The following is a 23,857-nucleotide window of genomic DNA, read 5'->3' as shown; positions in this document are numbered from 1 at the left end:
CATGTACGAGCATCTAACAATGATCATTGTTTTATCCAAGTTAATTGTACATTCAACATCTACATGCTTTTGTTATAAAAGTATAATTAATGTTGCATTTTGAGGACATGCTGAAAATATTGTGACGACATTCGGCAAGTATAAAGTGTTTGCATGTGACGTCAAACGGCCTTTTGAGGTGGTGATTTGCAAAGTATCGATGCCCAGCAGAGCATCAAAATTAACAAAAACTCTTTCGGCTTTCTGTAAAAAAGGAATGGGGAATGGGGAAATGGAATGCAGAGATGGGAAAATCAGGAATGAGAAAAACTGAAATTTGTAAAACCGGAAAGACACTCAGGTTTGTTAATTTTGATAACTTTAGTCCTGTTTCAAATGTTATCAACCAATATCCACAAAAGTACGAATGTCATTTGAAAAAAGTCATAATCGATTGATCATGTGTTATTGCTATGTAATATTTCAAGTGCGTACATGTAAATGACATCGGTTAGTAGAGTCCTGATAAGGTCTGTTGGTGTATTGTAATTCTTAGCCCTGAGCAGTGGTCATTTTCAGAGTCAAGTGAGGAGTAAACGTCTGGTTTGCCGTATTTTTGTCTGGTTCATACTTTATCGTATTGTATGTACAGGAAATTAGTGGGTGTGTGGTTGTCAATTGCGTATTGTCATTGTGGTCAGCTTTAGTCTAAATGCGAATAGTTCCCATTTTTTTGAGATTGGGAAGAAGTCGTTTGTAAGGTGCTGGTAATTGTTGTGATCCATCTTTTGAGCGTAAGTCGTTGTCTGTAGTCAGTGGTGTAGTAATGCGTTGACAGTGGTCAATGTTGTGTTTTGTCATTCGGTGATGTTCGGCAATGTTATTATTTTTATCTTGTTTCTTTGTTAGTCGTTTGTGTTCAGGAAGTCTTGTGATCAAATTCCTGTCTGTCTCCCCAATATAGGAGGTGTGGCAGTCGGAGCTAAACTGCACCTTGCCAGAAGTTTATTATCGTTCGTTTGGTTGTTCTTTGTCCTTGACGTTTGTTAGTGCTTGTCGTAACGTTGTAATTGGTTTAAGAGAGACACGTGTGTGTATGGACGTAAGATACGCGAGATAGTCTCAGACGTACCTTTGATATAAGTTATTGCTGTTGTTGTCTTTGAGTTGTTCGTTTCTGGGATCATTGTCTTTCTAAATATAATTCATATAAAATGATATTTGTAGTAGCAAAGCAATAAAAAAAATAAGTAACAATAAAACAAAAGTGCAAACAGTCGTAGAATAAGAGTCTGTCATTATAATCTTGGCTCTGCCTTGTTTCCATGAAACAATACAAAATTTCGCTGCGATTGAATCTTTTCTCAATTTTATGGACGAATGTTTCACATGATCAGTTTAAGTTCATCAAAACTCATTCATAGAATGATTACCATAAGATTGCAATTTGGTTTTTTTTAAAAAAAAACATAAGGAATCTAATCTTACCTTACAACTCTTACGGATTTAGAGTACGCTCTACTTATATGTGCATCTGTTAGCTTGTAAAAAGATTATCGCTGTCATGATATAAAATATCATAGAAAATATATCTATAATATGAAGCAGAAAACTTTGTTTACATTTTGTATTCTTTTAAGTATTGTCAAATGAAATTTTGATCAGTTGTAGTTTATATTTCACGTTGAAATTGTTCGATAATCAATGTTTTATCAAGTTATTTGGAATGTCATGCAACTATTTAGGGGCAGCGGTGCTCATACAGTTGTGACGTAACTTGGCTTACAACGTGTGTAAAAGTTATGTTGGTTATTTGAAATTATCAAATAAGAAATCACGTCGAGAAATTTGGTTATTTGAAATTACCCAGTTGTATGATGTTTATTATTTGTTATAATGCAATAAAAGCATGTCGGCAAAATTTTGTTATTTGATAAAAGTCTTTAGTCATATAAATATACGTTCCATAAACTGACGAGATTTTTGTTGTATAATACTATAAAACAAACAATACGAAATATCTTTGTCGGCGTCCGATAAAAGTGATAATACAGACTTTTTGACGCCTCTACCAAGCCTCAATATAAAGACACATTGTCTTTCATCGATGTCCTGTCATCTTACGGAAGTTGAATGTAAAGATTTGTGTTTTAATGACATGAATGTATGTTAGGTGATTATTTGTAATTCGTAAGCTAGACTGGCAAGTACGATTTCCAGTGGAATCACTGATTGTAACACGGAACTTTTTGGTACGTTTTGTTTTTAGAGGTACGTAAGCGTGATTTGAATTGTCCAATTTTTGCTTGAACTAGGTAGTAAATAATTTGCGCAAAATGACCTCAAAGATTTTACACAGCGATTCTATGAAATTTGCTGGCTGTCTACCTAACTGATTATTGTCGATTTCAGTTAACTTTTCAAATGGCGGTTGCCAAGTTACTTTCTAAGTAACTTGAGTTGACAAGCTGTGTACTTGAGTACTGACGTTGTGAACTAAAGTTGCGAAGTACTATCAAACGCGAAAGGTCTTTGTACCCTTTAAACATTTGGCAATGAATCCGTTCAGTAAGCAAGGAAAAGCTTTAGCAATTCTAATCCGTTTGACGGCCCTCTAAGAGTGTTATAATGCGATACGCCGTTTACATTATGTAATAAATTTACAGTAAATGTGGCACTAGAAGAGTATCGTTGTATTTTAAATGCAGGAGTACCCTGCATACTGTGCCCTCGACGTCTGTTGCCACTCGTAGCAACTACCGGCGACTCATCAAACAAATGCATACGGTTGCAATCAATCAATGAAATATTTGCTACGTAAGCTTCTAACTTCTTCATAACGTCCGGCCGTTCGGTCTCTCGAGGAATTTGACTTATTATCTTGTAAGAGTAACCAAGATCATTTTCAAAATTCTACTAATGGATGACCTTCTACGTATGTTTGCTGGAAGGCAAACTTTGTTATTTTCTAGGTGTTGCCTAAATAGATGGTTTATTAATTTTTATTCAGTGTATGCAATAACGTCATCTGTACGCGCGGTTCGAACATCACGTTCGCTCTGGCGAGGTGCAATAGAACCAGTGTCTACCCATAGATCTATTATATTTGATATAGTCTTATACGGTAGGTATAGTTGTTTCGAAATGTTTCTCAAACGCTCGTTATTTAACCACCTTTCAAGTATTTCATTTCTTACTTCTATTGGTAAAGCTTTTCCTTGCTTACTGAACGGATTCATTGCCAAATGTCTACAGGGTACAAAGACCTTTCGTGTTTTCCTGTACTTCGCAACTTTAGTTCACAACTTCAGTACTCAAGAACACAATTTCAGTACTCAAGTTCACAACTTCAGTACTCAAGTACACAACTTGTCAACTCAAGTTGACAAGTTCATATCGAATATTCCATAATTGAAAATGTAGTTGGCAACATTAGAAAGTAACTTGGCATCCGCCATTTGAAAAGTTAACTGAAATCGACAATAAGAGGTTATTTTACGAAGGGTGTTTTACGAAATTTCCAAATAATTTATTAACAAACTTTGGTCAATCGAAATAATGACAAGTATTGTGTACATTCTTTGAATTTGAACACAAAACTTAGCGACAAAAGAAAGGGTTAGCCGTCAATTGACGAAATCCGTCTCATCTTCAGAACGAGACCTCTGCCGCGTCAGACAGCCCTCACAGCAATTAACCATCTTTCAATATTTTATTAACGTGAATGATCTACATGTACGAGCATCTAACAATGATCATTGTTTTATCCAAGTTATTTGTACATTCAACATGTACATGCTTTTGTTATTATAGTATAATTACTGTTGCATTTTGAAGACATGCTGAAAATATTGTGATGACATTCGGCAAGTATAAAGTGTTTGCATGTGAAGTCAAAACGGCTCTTTGAGGTGGTGATATGCAAAGTTTCGATGCTCAACTGAGCATCAAAATTAACAAAAATTCTTTCGGCTATCTGTAAAAAAGGAATGGGCAAATGGAATGCAGGGATGGGAAAATCAGGAATGAGAAAAACTGAAGTTTTGATAACTTTAGTCCTCTTTCAAATGTTATCAACCAATATCCACAAAAATACGAATGTCGTTTGAAAAAAGTCATATTCGATTAATCATGAGTTATTGCTATCTAAAATTTTAAGTGCGTAGATGTAGATGGCCCTGGTTAGTAGAGTCCTGAGAAGGACTGTTGGTGTTTTGACAACCTTAGCCCTCAGAAGTGGTCAATTTCAGAGTCTGGTTTGCCGTATTTTTGGTCTGGTTTATACTTCATCGTATTGTATGTGTAGGAAATGAGTGAGTGTGTGGGTGTCAATTGCGTATTGTTATTGTGATTAGCTATAGTCCAAATGCGAATAGTTCCTTTTTTTGAGATTGGGAATAAGTCGTTAATTGTTGTGATCCACCTTTCGAATGTAAGCCGTTGTCTGTAGTCAGTGGTGTAGTAATGCATTTTGCCGAGTCACTGTCAATGTTGTGTTTTGTCATTCGGTGATGTTCGGCAATGTTATTATTTTATCTTGTTTCTTTGTTAGTCGTTTGTGTTCAGGAAGTCTTTGACGAAGTTCCTGTCTGTCTCCCCGATATAGGAGGTATGGCAGTCGGAGTTAAACTGCACATTGCCGAAAGTTTATTATCGTTCGTTTGGTTGTTCTTTGTCCTTGAATTTTGTTAGTGCTTGTCGTAACGTTGTAATTGGTTTAAGAGAGACACGTGTGTTGTATGGACGTAAGATACGCGAGATAGTCTCAGACGTACCTTTGATATAAGGTATTGCTGTTGTTGTCTTTAAGTTTTTCGTTTCCCTGGGATCATTGTCTTTCTAAATATAATTCATATAAAATGATATTTGTAATAGCAAAGCAATGAAAAAAAAGTGTAACAATGAAGCAAACATGCAAACAGTCGTAGAATATTAAAAGAGTCTGTCATTATAATCTTGGCTCGTCTTTGTATCCATGAAAAGATACAAAATTTCGCTGCGATTGAATCTTTCCTCCATTTTATGTACGAATGTTTTACATCATCAGTTGAAGTTCATCAAAATTGATTCATTGAATGATTTCCATGAGGTTGGAATTTGGTTGTTTAAAAAAAATAAGGAATCTAACCTTACCTTTACCTTTCCTTACTGTCAACAACATTCCTTACTGGCTACAATATTACACAATATTTAAGCAGTTAAGCCGTATATCCGCTATTGTGACAGTGCTCGTGTGACGAAAATATGATATTGGTGTGGATTTAAGGCGTCAATAACAAAATATTTAAATGTATGGTTCGAATGGTATTGACAAATGTATAAAACGAAAAATATAATTTATGGAAGAACCTAATGCACAGTTTACACAAATTTCCAGTTTTTCAGCTATGGGTGATTCCATAGTTTGTATTTTTGGACAAGGTAAACACCGATTGTGGTCCTACAACAGTAATGAAGGAGGAAGTTGCCTTAGTTTATCTGTGGAAAAGAATGGTATGAAAATATTTTTATCATTATTTTATCAAATCCGTTATCCCCCTCCCGAAAAAGGTATTTTGGTTATCAGGTAGAGGACATTCGTGTATTGAATAACTGCCCTCCTGGTAGTTTCTACCGCTAGCAGTTTGTTTCTTTTAAAATCTTGACGAAAACTTACTAAGTAGTCGTTTTGTCTTAATATTTTTAACAAACCACTGAACTTCCTCTTGAACTTACTGAGTGAATCGTTATTCTTGCACTTCAATAGTTCTAAACTTTATTCTCCTTCAAAGAAATTATGAGTGAAAAGTGCCCCGCTTGACTTTCATTCACGAATGTTAAAAAGATGGCTAAATAAGACTAAAATGTTGAATGCGAGGCTGGAGCTCTGACAACCACCATTGGTTAATTTTATCAAATTTGAAAACAGCATGCGTGCTTTCTGATAATGTATATGCCAAATATAAAACAACTATAACTCTGACTTTATCAAACGCAACATTTACAAGCACAATAAAACGAACGAAACAAACAACTCAAAAACACCAGCAACGGTATCTTATATCAGAGGTACGTCTGAGACTATCTCGCGTAACTTACGACCATACAACATACGTGTCCCACATAAACTAATCACAACGCTACGACAAGTACTTACGAACATCAAGGACGAGAACAACTTAACGAACGACAAGGTGCAGTTTACAAAATAAACTGTTCCGACTGTCATGCCTCCTATATCGGGGAAACTGGCAGGAACTTAAACATACGACTTACTGAACACAAACGAGCAACAACGAAACAAGACAAAACTAATCACATTGCCGAACATCACCAACTGACAACACACAACATTAACTGGGACTCGGCAAAATGCATTACCTACAGCACTGACAAACTATAGACGACGGCTTACATTAGAAAGTTGATATGCCCACTTGGAATAACCCCTGTCTATTTCATATTGAAATTCCTGTTTCATATATGAAATTAAATGTGAAATTTTATACTGGAATATATGAGTATTTACTACCCTCCCCACCCTTAACGTTCTTGTTTTGCACTTGATATGTTTCTGCCTGATTGATATTTTTTGCATTGCAGTTTCCATAGGTAAAGTAAAAGCGAATGGAGAATCTGAAGGTATATTTTTTCTTGGTATTGTCACGGCATTTACATTAATTTCACATAAATCAATCTAGTAGACTTTTTTTTCATGTTATTACCAATGCAAATTTTTACAAACATAAAACATGCCCCGTTGATTGATAATTATTATTCAAAGGAATACCTGACTTATTATAAAATAGGCATGGTGTGTAACAAATAGTAATTTTAAGAGCACCAAATTTTCAAGTGCTAAAAAATTAGGTCATGTTCAATTGTATAAATCTCAAAAAAGGACTAATGAATTTTGAGATTGCCAATTTTTAACTCGTTTTTTCCTTGTTTTATTTTTGTTATTGACGGTACTCGCGGGTTCAAGCGATTTACTTTATTGGAAAGTTTGTGGTGAATTTTCATTTATTTTTGAATCATCAGAGAAACTCAAATTTCCTAGGAAGAAATGGCACCAAAACTTTTTTTAACATGAAAAATTATAGAATTTATAAACTTATTAATGATCTTGTAATAAAAGGTATGCAATGATTTTTCCCAACCAGAAAATGCTGTTAATAAAGCATATACATCTTTGAAGCCTTGGGAAAAGTAATTAGTAAATTGCAAACAGTATAAAAACATTTGCACGATAAATTTACATGTGTTTATTTGCTTAAAAATGCACACGATCCATACAAGCCAATTAGTATTATTATACTCTCTATGTAAACAATGTCGGTTGTGATTGGTCAATTAATTGCAAATCATTCTCGATATCTGTAATTATGACGTCATATCAACAAATAACAGTTTGTACAATTAGTGACGCCAGTAAAAGCCGGTTAAGAAAAAGTCAAATAGTAACGAGGTTTGACACAGTTTCTAAAAACGATATGTTAAAGTATATGGTGCAGTTTGTATGTGGTTCGAATTTCCTGTGTTAAGCTTCAATAATGCTTTGTTGCAATAACGATTTTGTTCGGACTGCATTTATGAATGCGAAAAAAAGATTTCTCATCAGCTTAACTTCAGATGTTGGAAAATTTCATAACTTGGGCTGTTATCATTAACGTGCAATAGTTTATTGCTATGTGATACATGCAATTTGCTATCTTATCATTAAGCTGATACTCTGGATTCGTGCTGTAGCAATTTAATGTACAATCTTTTTTCTTAGCTGAAGCATTGATAACTTTTGCAAAAGCTTAGGATAAGCACGAGGCAGATTTTTACAACCTGCTGTTTGCAAAAAATGAAGAGACGTACTGTTTAGATGAAAAGAATGGCAAAATTTTTGCAGTGAAAAAGGTATAATATTCAATTTTTGCTTTTTATAAATACTTCAAATATTGAAAATTTTTGTTAGAAACTCTGCAAAAATAGGAATGAGAATTAAAATTGCAGTTCTGTAAAGAAAAGTCCTGTGCATAATTAAGCTGTTTGAAATAAAATGCTACCTGTATATTGTACAACGCAGTGATTATTATTTGTGCATGGAGTCATGGACAGACATCATAAACCATAATCCGTTATGCGTAAAAGTACATTTATTGAAAATTAGATTTTGATTCTTCAGTTGTAGATTACTCAATGCATTTTAGCAGAGCTAAATATAAATCATATTTATATAATATAAATAATACAATTTGTATAACTATACACTCTCCTGAGTGCTTAAGTTTTATTTGAGCATTGGGTGGGTTACTAACTAGAAGAATACGTCTTATTAAGACGCTCTTTAAACAATTCCGAGAGTGCTTAAGCTATACGAACGCACTTAGAGCATATTATACATACTTAGAATACAATATGATTATAACACTTCCGTAAACGTGTATTTGATATTATATGATTATATGGTAAACAAGAACTTATAGCATGGTTTGTGTTTTGCATTGAATCTTATATGTGTGGAGGGCTTGTTGCAAGGAGAGCAACAGTCGTCCCTCTAAGTTTTGAACAAAATAGTTGGCAAAATTCATGCAAAGGAATGGGTAGCTTGAAGACTTTAATAGAAGTGTATAAAGAAATTTCAAGTCTTACCAAAAAACCTCTCAAATTTTAAGTCTCTATTCGCATATGAATGAAATGAGATTTTTAAAATACTGAAAGTCCTTCTTAAGACAAATTTATCTCGTCACAGTTATGCAGCTTTGGAAGGTATCTCTTTTGAATGACCCAAATGTTTAAAGTGAAAGAGGAAAATAGACTTTTGTGGTAATGAAAACACTTTTGTTCAGATGATATCAATATCGTAAGAAGTGACTTTCACATTTAAATATTTATATTGTAAATAAAATTGTCTTAAAATTTTCGGATAGTCAGAAGAATAAACGAGATCATTTAGGAAATTAAAGCAGCATTGTTCCAGGATGCGACTGGATGAGGCTGAGTTTTGTTCGAGTTTCTACGTCAAATTGAAATATTTTAGAAAGCTGACATTGAACAAAAATTATGGAATGCTTTCGTTGTTGGTTTGCAAAAAAATTTTTGTTTATTATATGTTTTATATTAAGTCCACTAGAAGCATTTACTCGTACTGACAGCTTGGACAGACTTTGATGGAAAACTCAAATTATGACTCTAATAATTATATCTTGTAGTTTCCAATACAAAGGTATTAACTACGTTTGGTTTATTTGCTCTTGATTAAAGTGGAATCCTTAAATTTCAACTAGTACATGCAGTTAAATACAAAATATTTATTTGTTTCAAATCATTTTCAAAAGAAAGCAGTAGGTCACAACAGAATATATGAATATACACCATCACCCACCCCCACGCCACCCCCTAACGTGTCAGAATCAGGAAACCAAATAAAGTTAATTGAGAAAATTCTTTGGACTTTCAAAGGTGTAGTCGTAAAAGGAAGGAATATAATAGCTATGACTTAAAAAAATTTGATAAAAATGGTAAAAAGAATTGACACTGCTTTTAATTTTTAGAGCTCGAGCTCGTTTTATCTATCTCCGAAAGAATTAAGGACGCCAAATGATGGTTTCTTTGTGCTACAAAAGTATAAAGACCAAAAAGAAGGTGGACCTGATATGCTCTTATACAGTAATGGCAAGGGTAAGTTGTCATTACAACCTTGGAATGTCGAAAGAACTAGTCCTGCAGATGATTTGGTCCTTGGAGCCGATCCTGGTTTTATGTTCCGCTCTGTAAAAGTTTTGGGACAATAAATAAATCATTCATCATTACAATGGAAAAGTATAAATTTTAAGACTTGAATTTTGTATTAAGGTAGCAAGTTTTTATATGGTGTGATTTTACATGACTTCGAAGCAGCATTTGTTCGCTTAATTGAAATATATGAATATCAAAAAATGTTTCCAAATTCGTTACATGACGTTTTTATATGCTGTTAATATATTTTTGTTTCTAGCAGTAGTTTTGTTGCTATAAGCGTATCATAATGTTATCATGACGCAAATTTTAGATGGCTAAAATTAATGAAAGAAATAGAGTTATTGAAAGAGAAGCAGATATTGCAGTTTGTGATGTTTGCGTTTTTTTATGCGAGAAAAAGCGACAAACTTGCTAATTGTACGGTCATAAAATGACCATATTGTGAGATATTGCATTCTTTTGAGCATAGCAATAAAACTGTCGTAGCTAAGTTAGTTTCCGTTTAACATTTCTTTGTTTTAAGTATGTTTTGTAGTTCTTTTTTGTTGCAACGCGTGAGAACTTGAAACGCAATGAACGAGTGAGTACTGCTAATGACATAAAAGGAAAGCCTGACTTATGCTTTGTTGGAATTGCCGTTAGTACTAGGAGCTACTATCGCTAGGTAATTGGTGCCTCTCGCACCGTTTAGTCAGAAAGTGCTATTTGCAATCATTTATCATCTCTTATAAGCGACACATTACCAAATGGACAAAAGCACAGTAATTTTTAAAACATACTATTGATATGATGAGTAACAAACTGCAATATCTAGTATATTTTGTCACTTAATTCAGACAAAGTAATTGTATCAATTTTATTTTCAAATTCTCATATAACTAAGTCAATTTATAAAAGTAACAGCAAGAAATAACACTGTATGTATCTATAATATGCAAATATTAAATTAGGAATAATTGGACGAACACTTTTCCAAAGTTTATTTCACAAAATTTGCATGCTAAAGGCAAGCTGTAGTGAAGCAATTGCTTCATTTAAATTATTGATCTTTACATGTATATGTTGAAGTTGACATGAAAGTTAGAACTCAGCCAATAACCAATTAAATCATGCTAACTGGAGCTTAAAGGATATTTTCTGTATTTTGTTCAATTTGTTGCCAACCAGCACAAGATTAACACACCATTAACAGCAACAATTATATGGTGTCATATATGTATCTCTTAGTCTCCCAGTGTTTGTGTGTAACTATATTATTTGATTTTATCTGGATTCATGTTACTCAGCTGTTTTCAGCAAGGAATCACTTTTATACACATGCAAACTTGATGGGTACATTCCATGTAACGGTCATTATATATGGTACATTGGCATCTATTTACATACATTATACATACAGTGATCATGAGCATGGAATTGATTTGTTGTATAGGACTGACTATACATTACCTTAAACAAAGGAGAATGGGACCTGTTGGTCCATGTCTTTCGCAAACTGTAATGTTGTTCCTTAAAATATGAAAATGTACTGCTATATAAGTGTCGCGCCTACTGAAAGCCGACGGCAAGCTCGAGCGAGCATATATAAAAATGTCCGCTTCCGGTGCTTTACTTGCGACGATTATAGAGACGTCCTCGCACATTTAACATAAAATTCATTGCTATTTTGAATGAAAACCGTTTTTATTAGATAAATACTATATCGTCATTTGTCGTCCAAACGCTTTGTGAAGAGTAAAATCGTCCTTCACGGATAAATCGAACGAAATTTTATTCTGTAAATGAAAAGAGTCAACAGAGTGATGATCAAATGAGTTTATCATGTAAAAGCAAAACTTCGCTGTTAGTTCATTAGTTAAGTTGTCCTGGTAAAATTAACGGATTAGAATCCCTTTCTTGGCCATCACATTACACATACGTACATATTTTGACGAAAATCATTTGAGATGCTCAAATGGGTATACTACATGAAACATTTCTTGCCTGTAAAGTCACTATTGAGAGCTTTTAGTAATTTATTGTCTAAAATTACATGAAGATATGATCTTCAACTTTGCTGGACAATTTAAGCAATTGCCTCATGAACCTGAAAATTCAGGTGACTCAACGGGATTCGAACCCATGACCTCTGCGGTGCCGGTGCTGTGCTCTGACCAGGTCCATGAGACAATTGCTTAAATTGTCCAGCAAAGTGCGAAGATCAATTGTTCATTTAATTTCAAACACCGCAATGCATAAAAACATTCTTCATAATTTATTGTCTACTTGTAATAACACATTAAATGTACTCTTGTCCACCGTGCGGTCAATAAAATATTCGTGTCATTAAAAGTTCTTATAATAACATGAAAGCACAGTGCATTTCTAACCGAGTGAATCGCCTTGATGCAAATCATCAACCGTTGAAAAGCCATATTATTGCTATTATTTTAAAATGTACTTTTGTCTATCATGTGTGATGCAGTCAATGAGTTATTCGTGCCATTAAAACAGCCGATAATAACATGAAAGTATATTGCTTTTCGAACTCAGTTAATCATCTTGAAGCAAATCAGCAGTCGTTAAAAAAACATACAACAGCTAGTGCTGATATTCTTCAAAAATTTTCTTTCTGTTCGTTACAAATGTTTATTAACATAAAAAACATGCTTGCGCAACTTAACATTTTTATTATCCACTCCCCCACATTAAAATAATCTTCTAGTTTGTGGCGTCCCGGGAAAATTTTAACAGGCACACGAGATCAAGATTTCGTGTGTCTGTTAAAATCGAGACTTTAACAATATAAAGGTCGTGTAAAAAGACTGGGTCGAGTGAATTACTGTCAAAATAGTAGCTGCCTCACTGACGCTCGGCAGCAACAAATGCATGTAAATAATTAACACTAACAGATGGCGTAGAAATACTCCAGTGATTTATTGTACTAGTGGATTGTAAAATAAAAGTTTCAAAACGAAGAGTGTTAGTGAACCAGCTGAGGAGCGGATTCCTCGATATATATGGCCTTTCTTCACAATAAATCAAAAATTTGAAATTTTTCACGTGGAAGTTCTTGCAACAAATCAAACGTTTGCCAAAGAAATTAATTTAGTTTTATTTTCACAAATATATGAACTTTTAGTCAATTTGATGCAAGTAAAAAAATAAATTAATGAATAATCTGTCTTGATTTTAAAAAAACAGCTAAATTAAAATGAATTGTGACCAGGGATATACCAGGCGGAAAGCAAACTTTAAATATAAATATCAAAACCCAGCAAACCCAGTGGGCTTTGATATTTATATTTAAATAATAATGAATCCTGCTTTAGGCAAAATAAATTGTAACTGCTAATTTTAAATTCAAAACAACTTTATAGCTGACAAAGTCATTGGTTATAAATTTCTAAAGAATAGATATTAACTAATCGATTCGTTGAAATAATTTATTTTGCTTATAGCTAAATCTGCACTGGTGGTTTGTGCTAATGTTTTTTTATTCACCTTGGATTGTTGACAAACTGCACAAATTATAATCATTTCATTATTATAAATAAATTCATGTCTGATTATCGAGTTTGATTGACAGTAGTTTGACACGCAATATTCATTTTTGATCAAAAAAGATTTTAGTCTATAAGGTCTATATAAAGTAACCGCGTGCTAACCTGAGCGACAGCTGAATTTTAAAATATCTTTGACTATATCTACTAACCTGGTATAAAATTAATGTGGATCGCGAGGACCTAGCAAAGAAGTTAGTTTTATGTATTTACTTTGGTATATTCCGAAAGAGAACACATATATCTGATCCTACACCTATATCATTATTCAGTAGAACAAATAAAAATTATTCATACACAATATATACGATTTAGTTTCTCGCCTAATGATTGGACTGGTAAACTGAGAATTCATACCTTCTGCATTTTACATGATAAGCACTCGACAAAAAACTTAAGTTACTAAGAATAACGTGATTCCTAATTTTGAACAAGCTGCATGTTAGGATATGTATCTTGGCCCAAACCTGATTGCTTAAAATCCAAATATGTCTTGTTCCTTATGAAAAACTGGTGGAATTAAATATTAAAGCAATAAGGGAATAATTTTTACTGGTGAAGTAAATACGTATTTAAAAAACTCTCAAATAAAATGAAATGTGCAAAAGAAAAAGGGAAAGAAAAAATTATTGTATAAGAGGATCAATAAAAATCAAACAAAAGAGTAGTGTATATTTAAAGACAATGATGAATGAAAATAGAAAAATAGATAATTTGTATTTAATTAATTCCATTATTTATCATTACAATTTGAAAAAATAGACTATGTCTATCAAATCCATTTTTTTAAAAAAAATATCATTACAATTTGAACGATGAAAATTAAGGTTTTTATCAAATATTAAACATGAATTTTTGAATGTTAGATGATCACGTGTTATTAAACTACTCGTTTCGCTATTTTTACATTTTAGAACTATTAAAAATATAAAATCATCCAACACTATATTATAATATTTATATTACAACATGTGACGTGCATAATCAATATATATTTCATTTTCTATAAGAAATCTATAAATTACTTCTTCATTTCCATTAATTAAGTTAATTATATTAATTGTATTGAAAAATTCTTTACATGATTTATAAATTGGTAAATCACTAATATATTGTAAAACATCTATATATATTATTACATTCTAAACCTAAATGAAATATATCTTTTTTTACAACATGAAAATCATGCAAATAAATTTTAAAATGATCATATAAAATAACATTCCTTTTTTTGAAAGTAAAATAACTATATCTACAACAAAAATTTTCATTAAATAATAATAACTTTTTATGTTGCATATAAATTTTAACCACCCAATAGTTTGAAATTAAATAACTATGTTCAGTGTTTTCATAATGCCAACAACGTATAAGCCCCAATGTCCCATATAATTTTTCAATAAAATCTAATTTTTTTTATGTTCAACATTTGAGTAAGAATAAAAAAATTGAATGTTCTAAATCTTTGGCAGTTGGCTTAATTTTCATCAATTTCATTTGCATGGAGTTAAAAATTAAAATCATGTCCACCAATATGTCCAACACGACAAAAATATAACCATTTTGTCCTATTACGGAACATGATTTTTGATATAAGGTTTTTCCATCACATAACTTCAAAAAAATTACTAGAAAAAATAAAAAATATATTATTAATTTATTTTTATTCGTTTCATAGGTTTTTATCATTTATTCTTTTTCGTTTCTTGCCTTTCTTTTTATTTAAATCAGTTATGTCATTATCATATTCGTCTTCAGTATCATCATCACCATCGTTTTTAAATGAGTATACAATTTGTCCAGTAATCCATCGGCATTTAATGAAGTACGATCCATTTTTCTAATTTTCAATTTTTTTAAAAGATTTTTGTCTTTAATTCGATAATAATCTTTTCTTTGCGCTCTCAGATTGCGTAGAGAGTCTCATAAAGAGACGTTCACCGCTTTCGCTTTATGCAAAGCTCACCTTTATAGATTTGAGCGCTCTGATGACTCTACAATACAATCCATACAATGTGTAACCGTACGTCCTGTGTCCCAAGTTCAGGAGTCACCATTTTACTATGGTGATAGCCGGGAGGGCACATTGTTATACACTTTGTATATATATATATATATATTTGAAAATTGGTAACCCAGGCATATTATGATAATGATAAGGATTCTCTCGATTTTTATTTTTTTTTTTATCCTTATCATTATATAATATATATATATATATTATATAATGATAAGGATAAAAAGCGCTTTCGCTTTATGCAAAGCTCACCTTTATAGGTTTGAGCGCTCTGGTGACTCTACAATACAATCCATACAATGTGTAACCGTACGTCCTGTGTCCCAAGTGCAGGAGTCACCATTTTACAATGGTGATAGCCGGGAGGGCACATTGTTATACACTTTGTATATATATATATATATATATATATTATTATGGATAATATTCCTGGATAAAAGAGCGCTCAATATTCTATATATTAGAAGAGCGTAAGATAAAATGAACTAAAATAAAATGGACAATTGTTTGCTGTCGCTACTGGAGTTTCACGCCGTAGGGCGATCTTCAGGCAACTGACAGATTATATATTATTTGCTGACTATATACATCGACTAAAAGGTGTTAAGTTACATGACGGCATGCACTAAACATATCGGAACGTTTATTTAAAATGTTCTTTTACGTCCTTTCAGGATAAGTAGCCTTTCTTCAAGGCAAAGACGGCAGGTTCTTTGGTTTTGTTCGGAGGTCGAAGTTGTTTGATGAAGTCCCATTGAACGTTGTAGTTACGTTTGTTTTCTTTCAGTGTCCACGTGTATTTAGAAAGTTCTGTCTCGTTCCGGTATTTAATGTTCGTAATTGATTTAATGTGGTTTCGATATCGTGTCTTAAAAGCGCATGCAGTAACACCTATGTAAGTTTTGTTTCGTTGTTGTCAGTCGTTGTCACGTCGGCTTTGTAAATCACGTTGGGTTTCAGGCAATTGCCATTTGTCGGGCATAGATGTTTCTGTCTGCAGTTACATTTCTTTGGTGGGTTGTTCTTGTTCTGTTGTGTCTGGGTTAAGTCTTTTAAAATAGTCTTGTTGTGTCTGGTTATGAAAGTTTTCATGTTTTCGCCGCAGCTGTAGCTTACGCGTATTGTGTGTCGGTTGAATATCTTGGAGAGTATAGTATTTGGTGGGAAATGTTTGTCGATAAGTTGTAGGAAGTCATGGGCGATGTGTGTTTTTACGTTTTTGCTGTATGGTGGGTTAAACCAAGTGACGTTACGTTTTCTGTTGTGCGTGGTGTTTACATTGATGTTTGATGGATTAAAGGTGAGTTGGGTGGTGAAGTTGCTTTGTTTAAGAGCTTGGTTGTAAATTGGTGCGGCATTTTCGAAGGTGTCTTTGTCAGATGAGAGTGTGTTAATTCGGTTGTTGATGGATGTGGGTAATTGGCGTAATACTGATGGTGGGTGGTTGGAAGATCTGTGAATGTAGAGGGGCTCGTCGTTGGGTTTTCTATAAGGTTTGTAGGTGTCGTTGCTAAGGTCAAATGTTACGTCAAGGAAGTTTGTGCGTTCATGGTTTGTCATCGCTGTGATTTTTAGTCCAAGTTTGCGAGCTTGTAGGGCTATTCTTACTCGACCAACTACAGCAACGGTACGGAAACAACGTCGGCTTATACCGTGACGATGGTCTTGCAGTCATAAATACGAAATCTTGAAGACTCTTCGACAAAGAAAGAAAAACCCTCTCACACCTATTTGACGAGCTTGGACTAAAAATCACAGCGATGACAAACCATGAACGCACAAACTTCCTTGACGTAACATTTGACCTTAGCAACGACACCTACAAACCTTATAGAAAACCCAACGACGAGCCCCTCTACATTCACAGATCTTCCAACCACCCACCATCAGTATTACGCCAATTACCCACATCCATCAACAACCGAATTAACACACTCTCATCTGACAAAGACACCTTCGAAAATGCCGCACCAATTTACAACCAAGCTCTTAAACAAAGCAACTTCACCACCCAACTCACCTTTAATCCATCAAACATCAATGTAAACACCACGCACAACAGAAAACGTAACGTCACTTGGTTTAACCCACCATACAGCAAAAACGTAAAAACACACATCGCCCATGACTTCCTACAACTTATCGACAAACATTTCCCACCAAATACTATACTCTCCAAGATATTCAACCGACACACAATACGCGTAAGCTACAGCTGCGGCGAAAACATGAAAACTTTCATAACCAGACACAACAAGACTATTTTAAAAAGACTTAACCCAGACACAACACAGAACAAGAACAACCCACCAAAGAAATGTAACTGCAGACAGAAACATCTATGCCCGACAAATGGCAATTGCCTGAAACCCAACGTGATTTACAAAGCCGACGTGACAACGACTGACAACAACGAAACAAAAACTTACATAGGTGTTACTGCATGCGCTTTTAAGACACGATATCGAAACCACATTAAATCAATTACGAACATTAAATACCGGAACGAGACAGAACTTTCTAAATACACGTGGACACTGAAAGAAAACAAACGTAACTACAACGTTCAATGGGACTTCATCAAACAACTTCGACCTCCGAACAAAAACCAAAGAACCTGCCGTCTTTGCCTTGAAGAAAGGCTACTTATCCTGAAAGGACGTAAAAAGAACATTTTAAATAAACGTTCCGATATGTTTAGTGCATGCCGTCATGTAACTTAACACCTTTTAGTCGATGTATATAGTCAGCAAATAATATATAATCTGTCAGTTGCCTGAAGATCGCCCTACGGCGTGAAACTCCGAGTAGCGACAGCAAACAATTGTCCATTTTATTTTAGTTCATTTTATATATATATATATATATATAGCATATTTATCCCGACAAACCTGTTTCGTGATAATATATTATCCCCTGAAGAGTGAGAAATCACGAAACAGGCTTGTCGGGATGAAATTGTAGTTTTGTGTATTTTCTCATCAATATTTACGCTCTGCTCTTAAGCATCGAGGACTGTATTTACGGAGATTCAAATAAACAAAACTTCCTATATATATATATATATATATATATATTATATAATGGGATTTTGTGATAGAAACTATCGCAAACAAAATCGCACGGATAGAGTGCTCAATGCCACGGCAGAGCGGTATAATTGAAAAAGTCACAGAGAAAGACAAGCGCATAATCATACAAGCTAAGAATTCCCTTATATTCAACAGATCTGAAGCATGGCGCAAGAAAGGCAGCAGCTCAAATTTCGACGTAACAATGAGTAGCTTTGACGGAGCGAAAACATGCCAATTCGTAGGCTCATTTCTACTCGCACAACTTCCTACAGACTACAGAAACAACATTGGCTTATAACGCGACGATGGTCTCGACGCATTCAATGCTCCCCTCAAGACGATTGAAAAAATCAAGAAAGTACTGTGCCGAATATTCAATGAAAACCATCTGAAATTAAACATTGAAGCAAATAAGAAATCCGTGAACTTCCTTGGCATCACCTTTGATTTACGATCCGCCTCCTTTAAGCCATACAACAAACCTGGAAACATTCCTCAATACATAAACATTCACTTCAACCACCCCCCATCTATCCTACGCAGAATCCCGGAAACCATCAACCAGCGGCTCTCATCTAACAAACAATCATTCGACTCAAGCATACACCCATACCTAGAAGCACTAACAAAAAGTGGCTTTAACTACAAATTGCAATACAACCCACAAGCCACACGAAAGTCACAAAACAGAAACAGAAATAGAAACATCACCTGGTACAACCAACCATACAACTCCAATGTCCACACCGACATCGGAGACAAGTTCCTTAGTATAATCAACAGGTCCTTTCCAAAAAACCATCCACTCACCAAAATCTTCAACACGCTTAAGCTAAGTTACAGTTGCATGCCAAACATCGATACAATAATTTCTACACACAACAAGACCGTTTTAACCAAAGAAGAAACGATGAAAAACGCCACCACAGACAGAAAATGCAACTGCCGGAAGAAAGAGGAATGCCCACTAAAAGGAGAATGCCAAACCAAAGGGGTAGTCTACCAAGCCACAGTCACCAACACATTAACCAAACACAGAGAAACCTACATCGGTCTAACGGAGAACACTTTTAAAACACGCTACTTGAACCACACCAGCTCATTCCGAAATAAATCAAAACAACACTCCACAGAACTCAGCAAACACATATGGAAACTAAAGACTCTAACACACCATACACCATCAACTGGAAAATTGTAAAGAAATCACAACCTTACTCAAACAAAACAAACGCTGTAATTTATGCCTCTCGGAGAAATTCTTCATCATCTTCCACCCAGAACTCAGCTCGCTCAATAAACGAAACAAACTCATTTCCGCATGCCGCCATCGTAATAAACACTTACTAACGTCATTAATGTAATACTATATCACCTAAACACTTAATTATTCATCTTTGTGTATAAGTTCCGTTGTGCTATAGTGCTATATTTATTCTGCTGACGAGTGTGGCAAGTTAAACAACTGCCATACGAAACAGTTCTGTAGGGAATAAATTTCGATGAAGTAATTCGTGGTTTATTTTATTTTCAATTCTATGTATTATAAATTGTTTGAACCCGGGAGTATCGTTAAATGTTTGTAAATGTAGATCGTCCAGAATGGTATAGTCCTGAGAAGGACTGTTTTTGTTGTTGTTGACTGACGTTTCGACAACCTTAGCGGTAGTCATCTTTAGAGTCAAATGAGGAGTAAACGTCAGGTTAGCCGTATTTGTTATCTGGTTCTTACATCCTTGCAGCGGTGGTTGAACCAGAGTTGTTGGCGTACGCGTCTGACGTTGCTTGCAAAACGTATGTAGTCATTAGCAAGTTGTTCCCTCTGTCGCCCAAATGATCGTAATGAAGTAAATGGTTTGAACCCGGGAGTACCGTTACATGTTTGTAAATGTAGATCGTCCAGGTTGGTATAGTCCTGAGAAGGACTGTTTTTGTTATTGTTGACTGACGTTTCGACAACCTTAACGATAGTCATCTTCAGAGTCAGAAGTCTAATCTCAATATGGCGGCGGTAGAAGTTCAAATGGAATCTCTCGAAATAAGCCGGATCGTACGAGATATAACAGATATACATGCGATTGAATTAATAAAAGAAGAAGCCCTTTTGATGTTTGATGGTCAACGATTAAAGTGAACAGGTGACCTGACATCTTTGCGAAATTTTGTCGAAAACACCGTCGGATTGGTGGGCATTTGGAAATCAGCCGGAGGTAAATCAAAAACGTTTGTTAGCAGCGATCTAGATTTGATTATAACTTGGTACTTGGGCAAGCTAAGTACAATGTCTTTTAATGGAAAGGACGGAGAATCATTTAGGAATTTGTTGATAAGCGTCTTGCAGTCCTCAAGTGCTAACTTGTCTGAAGTACAAGATAAGATTAACACCGATATTGAAAATAAGCATGAATCTTCTGAGCAAACTATACGTGAAAGCTGTGAAACACGGGGCGAACTTTCTAAATCTGAAACGCAAAATTTGCCTGTATCGGCTTTTGACCAGTCGACAATCGAGGAGTTACAGGACTTTATTGATAGTTCCTTTCAAAAACTTTCGTCACGAACAAATAAGGACGATTTAACGGAAACTCTTATCAGCGCAACTCCTTGTCGAGCCGGAGACGCTGTAACATCCTCAGAGGACAAGTTTGATGAGTTTAAAAATCAAATTGAATTAACGGTGTTTAAAATGGTGGCAAAATTTCAGAACAAAGGCAGTCATACTTAGAAACAAGCAAGATATATGCAAATTGACAACAGAAAAATTTCAAAATTTCAAAATTTTAAAATGGTGGCAAAATTTCAGAACAAAGGCAGTCATACTTAGAAACAAGCAAGATATATGCAAATTGACAAAAGAAAATTTGAATCTAAAGTCACGCTTAACAAAGATGGAAGTGAAGTGCTTGTTTTGTCACATGCCACGCCAACTATTAAACCTAAAATTCCTTTAAATGACGAAACGACTGCATCGCAAAACAATGTGCCCTTAATTTGTAATGCAAAACCTGCTAATCTCGAGACAAGCGTAGGCGTGCAGGACTCAGTAAAATCCCAGCAGGTCAAGGCTGCAAGAGTAGAAGAACGACTCAAGTTCAAATTGATAAACAGCTTATTCAGTATCGACGAAAGCAACAAAGCAAATATCAGAAAGATTTCCATAGTAATAAATGCTTAAATCAACTTGAGTCCCAATTACATGAATATCAATGTAAGTAGCGGAGTAATTATCAAAGCTGTAAAGTCAGCGAAACGATTAACACTCAAAACCAACAAGTGCAAAGAAATGAAATTCCTAGCAACGAGCTTGTCTCTCAGAATACCGAGCATCAACGAAAATGTCAGAGCAACTTTAATTCTGAAGTAGATAAAGACTTAAAAATCACACGAAGTGATAGAGTAACGAAGCGAGTACATTCCACCGCAACAGGCCATAAACAAACCCATTTTCGGCATCGTCAGTCGTTCCAACGACGCCCTTATCACCAATACTTCCATCAACAAGCTCCTTTGCAGAATCCTCAGTTGACTTCTTGGCATCTCCAGCATCGTCATTCTCATCAACAGAAATTACCAATGGAATTCAGCCTGACGAAAGAATTCAGAGAGGAACAACAAAAGTCTTGGAGAAAATACCTGTGCTACGTAGAAAAAGCGACAGCCAACAACACCAACACGATCAATTTATAGTTAAAGACATTTTTAAAGAAAAAGAAGATAGTACATTAGAGTGTTTTTTGCCTATCACACAATCGCTTGAGTTCGTTCGAACAATACCTACACTAGTAAGATCGTCTCTTAATCCAAGCGATCATTATAACTTACGTTCCCGTTGCAGACCGTCTGGTCATAACAAAAGCAATTGTATTATTATTCCAAGAGTATCCTTTAAACGTCGTGGATGACCAAATGTATTTGTACCATCCATAATGTTGTCTAATATCATGTCGCTGGCCCCCAAAATCGATGAATTACATGCGTACATTGCCAGTTCAACTGTGGATATTTTATGCATCGTGGTAACTTGGTTGCAAAGTCATATTGATGATAACATTGTTTCACTACCCAGATATAATTTAATTAGACGTGATAGACGTGAACGAATTCATGGTGGTGTTTGCGTCTATATTCGAAATACAATTAACTTTAGCATCCTGCAAGACCTTTTAACAAATGAGTTCGAAGCATTATGATTAGATCTAAGACTGACCCGCTTACCAAGAGGTGTGTCCAATATTATTTTATGTAATTTGTACCACCCACCGGGCGCGAATGATGAGTCTATGATCAATTATCTTTTTGAATCACTACTAACACTTGAAACAAAATTTTCAAATTGTGGGATAATTATCTCGGGCGATTTTAACAAATTGAACGTTCGTCTGTTAAAGAATAGTTTCCAATTGCGTCAGATCGTAAATTTCCCTACTCGTGGCAATAGTAACCTGGATTTGATTTTAACCAATTTGAAAAAATTTTACGATTCTCCAATTAAACGTCCTCCCTTTGGACTCTCCGATCATGTAGCCGTAAAAGTGCAACCATTAAAAATATCTGAAAACTCTGGGACTAAAGTAGTGGTAATGTCAAGGGATTTGCGACCATCGAAACGTTCGGCCTTTGGTAAATATTTAGAAGAAGTTAATGTCGAACAGTGGGTAGGAAGAAATAGTAACGACAAAATGAGAAATAGTGACGACAAAATGAAAATGTTAGAGCTCATCATTAACTTTGGTCTTGATTTCCTACTCCCCACAAAAAAGAAGGTGATGATCAATAATGAGCCTCGTTGGATTACCAAATCGCTAAAACAACTGATCCGCCGAAGGGAAAAAGCTTTTGCACAAAAAGACCTTAACTCTTTCAAGAAATTAAGAAACCAAGTTACGCGAGAAAGAAAATCTTGTCTGAAACGTTTTTACCAAAACAAAGTAGAACATTTAAAATCGTGTTCATCTGCAAGTTGGTGGAAGGAAATCAAAAAGTTATGTGGTATTTCACCGTTGGTTTCTTACTAGGAAGATATGATGTCAACCTTGCAAAATATTGATAATGCACTAACACCCTCTTATCATTTTTCTGAGCAACTTGAAAACATGATCAACGAATCCTTTCTAACACCCATGAAAGATTTTAATCCACTGCTCCAACACTTATGCTTTGATAATGAGATTGATGATTTCCCGAGGTTGTTGCCTGTAACTGAGTTTACTGCTTTCAAGATGTTGTCAACTCTTAACGCAAGGAAAGCAACTGGCCCAGACGGTATTCCCTTCTGGGTTCTAAAAGAGAATGCTGATTTATTGGCCGCTCCCGTGGCAGATATTATAAACAGCTCCTTTAAAGAGGCCCAATTACAAGAATTATAGAAAAAAGCAAATATTCTACCGATTCCAAAGCAGAAACCTGTAAGAGATGTTAATAAACACTTAAGGCCTATATCACTTACTGCGATTGTATCAAAAGTAGCCGAGGAGTTTTTTGTGGAAAATTATGTCAAACCAGCTGTACTTAAAAAGATAGACTCTAATCAGTAT

The 23,857-nt window shown here is 34.6% G+C and overlaps 1 protein-coding gene across 4 annotated transcripts in view; it reads left to right on the top strand.

Moving 5' to 3' along the window:
* The window catches only part of LOC124456009, a 70,628-nt gene that overhangs the window by 3,554 nt on the left and 43,217 nt on the right, over nucleotides 1-23,857 (top strand). For all 4 annotated transcript variants that reach the window (XM_047006554.1, XM_047006553.1, XM_047006552.1 and 1 more), the window contains one exon: nucleotides 2,153-2,250. The gene's annotated coding sequence lies outside the window, so the exon portion shown is untranslated. Of the gene's footprint in view, nucleotides 1-2,152; nucleotides 2,251-23,857 lie in introns of those variants that run through there.

Source organism: Xenia sp. Carnegie-2017, unplaced genomic scaffold (genome assembly GCF_021976095.1).
Source record: "Xenia sp. Carnegie-2017 unplaced genomic scaffold, XeniaSp_v1 HiC_scaffold_40, whole genome shotgun sequence".
In the NCBI taxonomy this organism is placed as follows: domain Eukaryota; kingdom Metazoa; phylum Cnidaria; class Anthozoa; order Malacalcyonacea; family Xeniidae; genus Xenia; species Xenia sp. Carnegie-2017.
This window is presented reverse-complemented; position numbering and strand designations above follow the sequence as displayed.